General features: G+C 42.4%; 1 pseudogene; it reads left to right on the forward strand.

The window, feature by feature from the left end:
• Positions 1-885: 885 nt before the first annotated feature.
• Positions 886-5120, forward strand: LOC149784422 (uncharacterized; annotated as a pseudogene).
• Positions 5121-6321: the final 1201 nt, after the last annotated feature.

A 6321-nucleotide genomic window follows, 5' to 3' on the forward strand; every position in this document is an offset into this window, starting at 1 on the left:
TTAACAACATAAGCTGTTGTTAGGAAACACTTACATCGATCTGTCATGGGTAACGTTAAACAAAACTGGCTAGTCAAAGTTCCAAGGTTCTGATTGTCACAGAATCAGGCAAAGAAATAACTTGGTTTTGTCTTAAAACAATTCGACTATTTCTTGTTGTACATTTGTACAACGTTATCTAGGGTGAATGTGTTTTTCCAGGTAAGCGACTGTATTAACATGTACCTAGCCACATATTACTTGTGACAGGTATCATGACAAACATGATATGCACGGGTATTCTACCCTGACTTGTATTCACTCTCCTATGGATTTAAGTAAGACCAATTTCTAAAAACCACACTAGTCGTTTTTGGATCACGTCAAGGACTATACACTCTCCATTGTTCTCCAGCCATAGGGCTGATTCTGACTGTTCGTAGCTGACTGTGTTTGTAGCTGACTGTTATGGTAGCTGACCGTGTTTGTAGCTGTGATTGTCTTTGAAATGTGATTTTGAATATGACTAGAGCGGTCTGAAGCTGTCCGAAGCCGTCTAAAGTCGCTTGAAGCTATCTGGAGTTTCCAGAACAATTAATGCTACGTGCTGTCGATACGTATGTACGTATGTCTGTGCCACGAACGTTGACGTAGCAAAAATTGAAAAAGTGCTGTATGCTGTCTGTACGTGTAACGTATGACTTGAACTCGTAGTGAATTCATAAAGGGTGCGAGCTGTCGATAAGAGTGCGAACCAACCCAAGGAATCGTGCGACTGTACACGAGGGAGAAAGTTTAAGGGAATTTATTAAGGAAGAACAATCCCGGGAGAGGGATGAAAGGGTAAGGGCGAGGGAATTAGAAAGGGAAGAACAAGCCCGGGAGACGGATGGAAGGGTAAAGGAGATGGAAATGACCAAACAACTTGAAAGGGAAAAAAGGGAAACAGAGGAAAGGCGGGCAGAATTAGAGAAGGAAAATATAGAGTTAGAAAAACATGCCGAAAGGGAAAGGATAGAGTGGGAAAGGGGAGCTGAGAGGGAGAAGATAGAGTTAGAAAAACAAGCAAGGTTAGAAGCTTTGGAGGTAGAAGAAAGATTAAGGCAACGAAATCATGAACGTAAGGTAGAGTTAGCAACAGCTAGAAAAGAGAACACGATTCTGCCTCTAGTAAATTAAAGGGTCCCAAACTACCCACCTTTGACGATGAGAAAGATAACATGGATAGTTATCTTCATCGGTTTGAGCGGTATGCCGAGAACCAGGAGTGGAGTCGAAATGACTAGGCACTGCATCTCAGTGCTTTATTAAAAGGTAAAGCGCTGGATGTATACTCGCGACTTCCTAGAGACGATGTGTTCAAATACGACGTCCTGAAGGAAGCACTTCTAAAAAGGTACGAGCTGACTGAACAGGGTTTTCGTAAAAAGTTCAGGTGTAGCAAGCCCGAGAAGGGAGAAACCTTTGATCAGTTCATCGTTAGAATAGCGAACTATTTTCAGTGGTTGATTGAATGCGGCAAAGCGGTGAAACGTTTGAAGGGTTGACTGATTTCTTGCTCAGAGATCAATTGTTGAACACAGTTGGGCGGGAACTAGGTCAGTTTCTGAAAGAGAAAGTCTATTCAAACGTACAGGATATGGCTAAATAAGCCGATTTGTATGCCGAGGCTCATGGGGGAACCCAGCACGTGGTTTTAAAAGATTTTAAGTCTGTAAACCAGTCTACGAGACCGATGCCTAGGGAGCTTGTGAAATCAACTGAGGCAAGTAGGTCAGTTAGGGATACAGGTCGTCAGGGTATACAATGTTTCTTGTGTAAGGAATGGGGTCATATTCAAGTAAAATATCCTAAAAGAAAGGGACATATGCATAAGGTAGCCGTGGATATACAGAGTAAAAGTAAATCTGGTAATATGGTGCAGGTAGAACCAGGTATTCATACACTTGGCACGTGTCTTTTTCCCGAAGCGCGAGTACCAACCGTTAGAGGTTTCCTGAATGGTCGAGAAGTCGTAGCATTACGTGACACTGGTTGCACGGCTGTAGTGATCAAACGTAGTCTCGTGCAGGATAACCAAATGCTAGGGTGGGAGTCCCCATGCATGCTACTCGATCAAACGATCGTTCGCATTCCCTTAGCAAGGATCACGGTAGAAACACCTTTCTTAACCGGAACTGTAGATGCCCTTTGTATGGAAAACCGTATTTACGATCTGACGATCGGTAATGTGGAAGGTTCCCGTCTTCCAACCATGGCAGATTTCAGGATACCTTTGGCCCAGGCAGTCGAAACGCGAGCGCAAACCAGACGAGAGAAAAAGGCGTTTCAGAAATTAATAGTCTCTGAATCGATCTCCGGAATTTCGCGTGACGAATTCAAACGAGAACAAGAACGTGACGAATCCATCAAAATTGTCATTGAGAAAATCGCGTCCGGCGCAATTAGACACTGCAAGGGTGGGGGCAGCTCGAGATTCCTTCGTAGGAACGGGCTAATTCATAGGGAGTTTATCACTCCAGATGGTAAGAGGTATTGGCAAGTGGTCGTACCCCAGAGATACAGATCTCAAGTACTTAGGGTGGCCCATGAGTCTAGCATGGCAGGACACCTAGGTAAGGCGAAGACCACCAGTAGAGTAGTCGCTGAATTCTACTGGTCTGGTGTTAATGGCGACGTCACACGGTTCTGTAGGTCTTGTGACGTATGCCAGAAAACCGTATGTAAGGGAAGGGTTACAAGGGTGCCCTTGGGACAGATGCCATTAATAGATACATCGTTTAAAAGAGTGGCGGTGGATATTGTAGGCCCAATACAACCAGTTACCGAAAGAAAGAACCGGTATATTCTTACTCTTGTGGATTACGCAACCAGATATCCCGAAGCTGTAGCGTTACCAACTATTGAAACAGAACGGGTAGCTGAAGCATTGGTTGACATCTTCAGTAGGGTAGGGGTGCCAGAAGAAATCCTTACGGATTGTGGTGCCCAATTCACCTCCGACCTCATGGGTGAAATAAGTAGACTGCTATCAATCAAACAGCAAAACACTACCCCATACCAACCGATGTGCAATGGACTGGTAGAGGAATTTAATGGTACCCTGAAAAGTATGCTACGAAAGATGTGCGCGGAACGTCCGCAAGACTGGGACCGTTATTTGAACGCAGTTATGTTCGCGTACCGTGAAGTACCGCAAGAAAGTTTAGGTTTTTCACCCTTCGAATTGCTGTACGGAAGAATAGTTCGAGGCCCGATGCGGATACTACGCGAACTATGGACAGGTGACGTCGCGAGCGAGGAAATAAAAACAACATACCAGTACGTGTTAGATCTGCGAGAGAAACTGGAAAGTACATGCCAGATGGCACGCGACGAATTAATGAAATCAAGACGTAGATATGCCAAGTATTATAACCGCAGAGCGCGAAATAGGAAATTTCTTGTAGGAGATCAGGTTTTATTGCTTCTTCCTACTAGCACAAATAAATTACTGGTCCAGTGGAAAGGTCCCTACGAAGTTAAAGAGGTCAAGAATGACATGGACTATAAAATTGACATAGACGGTAATTTAAAGACATTCCATGCTAACATGCTTAAGTTGTACATCAAAGGACAGAGCGACAATTTAGAAAAAGGGGTCTTGAATGTCATTTGTACGGCAGTCATCGACGACGACTTGGGAGAATCAGAACACGAGGTTCCCCTTGAGTGTCCCTTGGATGTTGCAAGGGAAGGGGTAGATCAAGTCGATGTCAGTGCAGAATTGACCAAAGACCAGCGTCAACAAATTAATGCGCTTTTGGTTAAATACTCGGATGTATTCACCGACAGACCAGGTTGTACAACCTTAGTAGAGCTCATAATTAAACTGAATACATCTGTCCCCGTTAGAATCAAAGGTTATCCGGTACCATACAAAGCACGAGAAGCTGTGGGCGAAGAGGTGAGTAAAATGTTAGATCTGGGGGTGATTGAACCCTCCAACTCGCCATATTCTTCTCCCGTGGTGCTAGTCAGAAAAAAAGATGGGACGAATCGATTCTGTATCGATTTTTGACAGTTAAATAAAATCACGGTGTTCGATGCAGAACCAATGCCAGATATGGAGGGTCTATTTGCGAAGTTGTCGGGCAACCGATGGATTTCCAAATTAGATCTGTCCAAGGGATATTGGCAGGTTCCCATTGTTCAAGAGTCCCGTACATTGACAGCATTTGCGACCCAGAAAGGATTATATCAATTCAAGATAATGGCATTCGGGTTAGTATGTGCCAGTGCCACCTGTTGTCGTTTGATGCTCAAGTTGCTAAGAGGTTTAGCAAGCGTTGATAGCTTTGTAGATGACATATTTGTGTACACGAATACTTGGAGTGAGCACATGTCCGTCTTGGGGGAACTCTTCGATAGACTCCGCAGAGCGAACCTCACAGTGAGACCCACTAAATGCAGTATTGGCTATACAGATTTAGATTGTTTGGGTCATAGGGTCAGTGGTTCGGGTCAGTTGAAACCACACCCCAAGCAAGTGGAAGCGATTAGGAACGCACCTAAACCGGACAACAAAACGCATGTTCGTTCGTTTCTAGGTCTAGCAGGGTTTTATAGAAAGTTTATACCAAACTTTGCAGCCATTGCTAGCCCACTGTCTGATCTGACAAAGAAGGGGCAACCCAACAAAGTAGAGTGGGGACCACCACAGGATATAGCTTTTTGCACGTTGAAACAGAAACTAATCAGTGCACCTATATTAAAATTGCCAGATGTTTGCAAACCCTTCATTTTAAGAACAGATGCCTCTGAAACTGGGTTGGGAGCAGTTTTACTGCAAAAGCAAGATAACAATAAGTTACCCGTAGCTTACTCGAGTAGAAAATTGTTACCCAGGGAGAAAAACTATTCAGTTATTGAGAAAGAGTGTTTGGCCGTAGTGTGGGGAATTGGGAAGTATCATGCATTTCTTTTTTGGGAGAGATTTCGTTCTCGAGACTGATCACCAACCCCTATTGTATTTAAACAAGTCCAAGGTCGCTAACGCTCGATTGATGCGTTGGGCGCTGACACTACAATCATATCGCTTCCGTGTAGAGGCAATAAGAGGGGTTGAAAATATAGGGGCAGACTACTTGAGTAGGGCATGATTGGAAATTTGGATAATTTTTTTTAGAAAATCCAGATTGCGGTATTACTGGTGTAAATAGTGTAACATATCCATATCGTTAGTAGTTATTTTTCTTTTATTCTGTGAGGGTTTAAAAAAAATGTGTGCATTTTTTTTTCTCTTAGGGGGAGGTATTGTCACAGAATTAGGCAAAGAAATAACTTGGTTTTGTCTTAAAACAATTCGACTATTTCTCGTTGTACGTGCGTACAAAGTTATCTAGGGTGAATGTGTTTTACCAGGTAAGCGACTGTATTAACATGTACCTAGCCACAGTTTACTTCTGACAGGTATCATGACTAACATGATATGCACGGGTATTCTACCATGACTTGTACTCACTCTCCTATGGATTTAAGTAAGACCAATTTTTACACTGATTTCTAAGGAGTTATTAGACGTCAAAGGAATTTGCAAATCCTCTGCTAGAGGACTGTTGCTGAGGCTGATTGCTGCTGCTGTGACTGGTGTTGCTGGCAAGGGTGCGTTTTGACTAGAATATTTCAAGGAACGACTGGAGAAAAGGTAACCGATGCAACTGCAAAGTACCATGGTTCACAACGTTTTGCCTCCATGCCGCAAACTCAAATTTGTGATGACTGTTACGAAGACACAATACACCACAAAGGTTTAACAAAAGCGCTTTGTGCTTCAGCCACACGTTCTCCACACTACACACAATAGCCTATAGTAAAATTTTAAGGTTGAGCAATAAGCCAATACTGCAACTGAACTAATCTGCATTTATGGGAATATAAATGGCTTTACTATGGAATCGGTAGTTACGAAGATTTCTTATGGCTTGAATATAAAGGATAGAAACCTCATTTTCTATAGAATGGTTTACTTATTCGCCCTTCTTATTTATATTTGCAATATGAATCTTAAGTTCGCTGTACATTTGGACACAGACAATAATAGTGAATGATATTGTGCTAATATCATGCTATTTTTATTGCTTCGTATTTGAGTCATGTGCATTTTTTAAGGTATCAATTAAGACACTCATAAAATAGCAGTCGATGTAAATATACTAATCAGCACCATCATATATACCAGAATATTTAAAGATATCAATAAAAACACAAAGGTCATTGTTTCTTTCTACTCACTGTGAAAAAGATGTTGGATATAACTGGACACAATGCCATGAACTCATACCTACTCCATTAAATGGAATA

Source organism: Sinohyriopsis cumingii, chromosome 14, assembly GCF_028554795.1.
Source record: "Sinohyriopsis cumingii isolate HCF-2022 chromosome 14, ASM2855479v2, whole genome shotgun sequence".
Classification (NCBI taxonomy): domain Eukaryota; kingdom Metazoa; phylum Mollusca; class Bivalvia; order Unionida; family Unionidae; genus Sinohyriopsis; species Sinohyriopsis cumingii.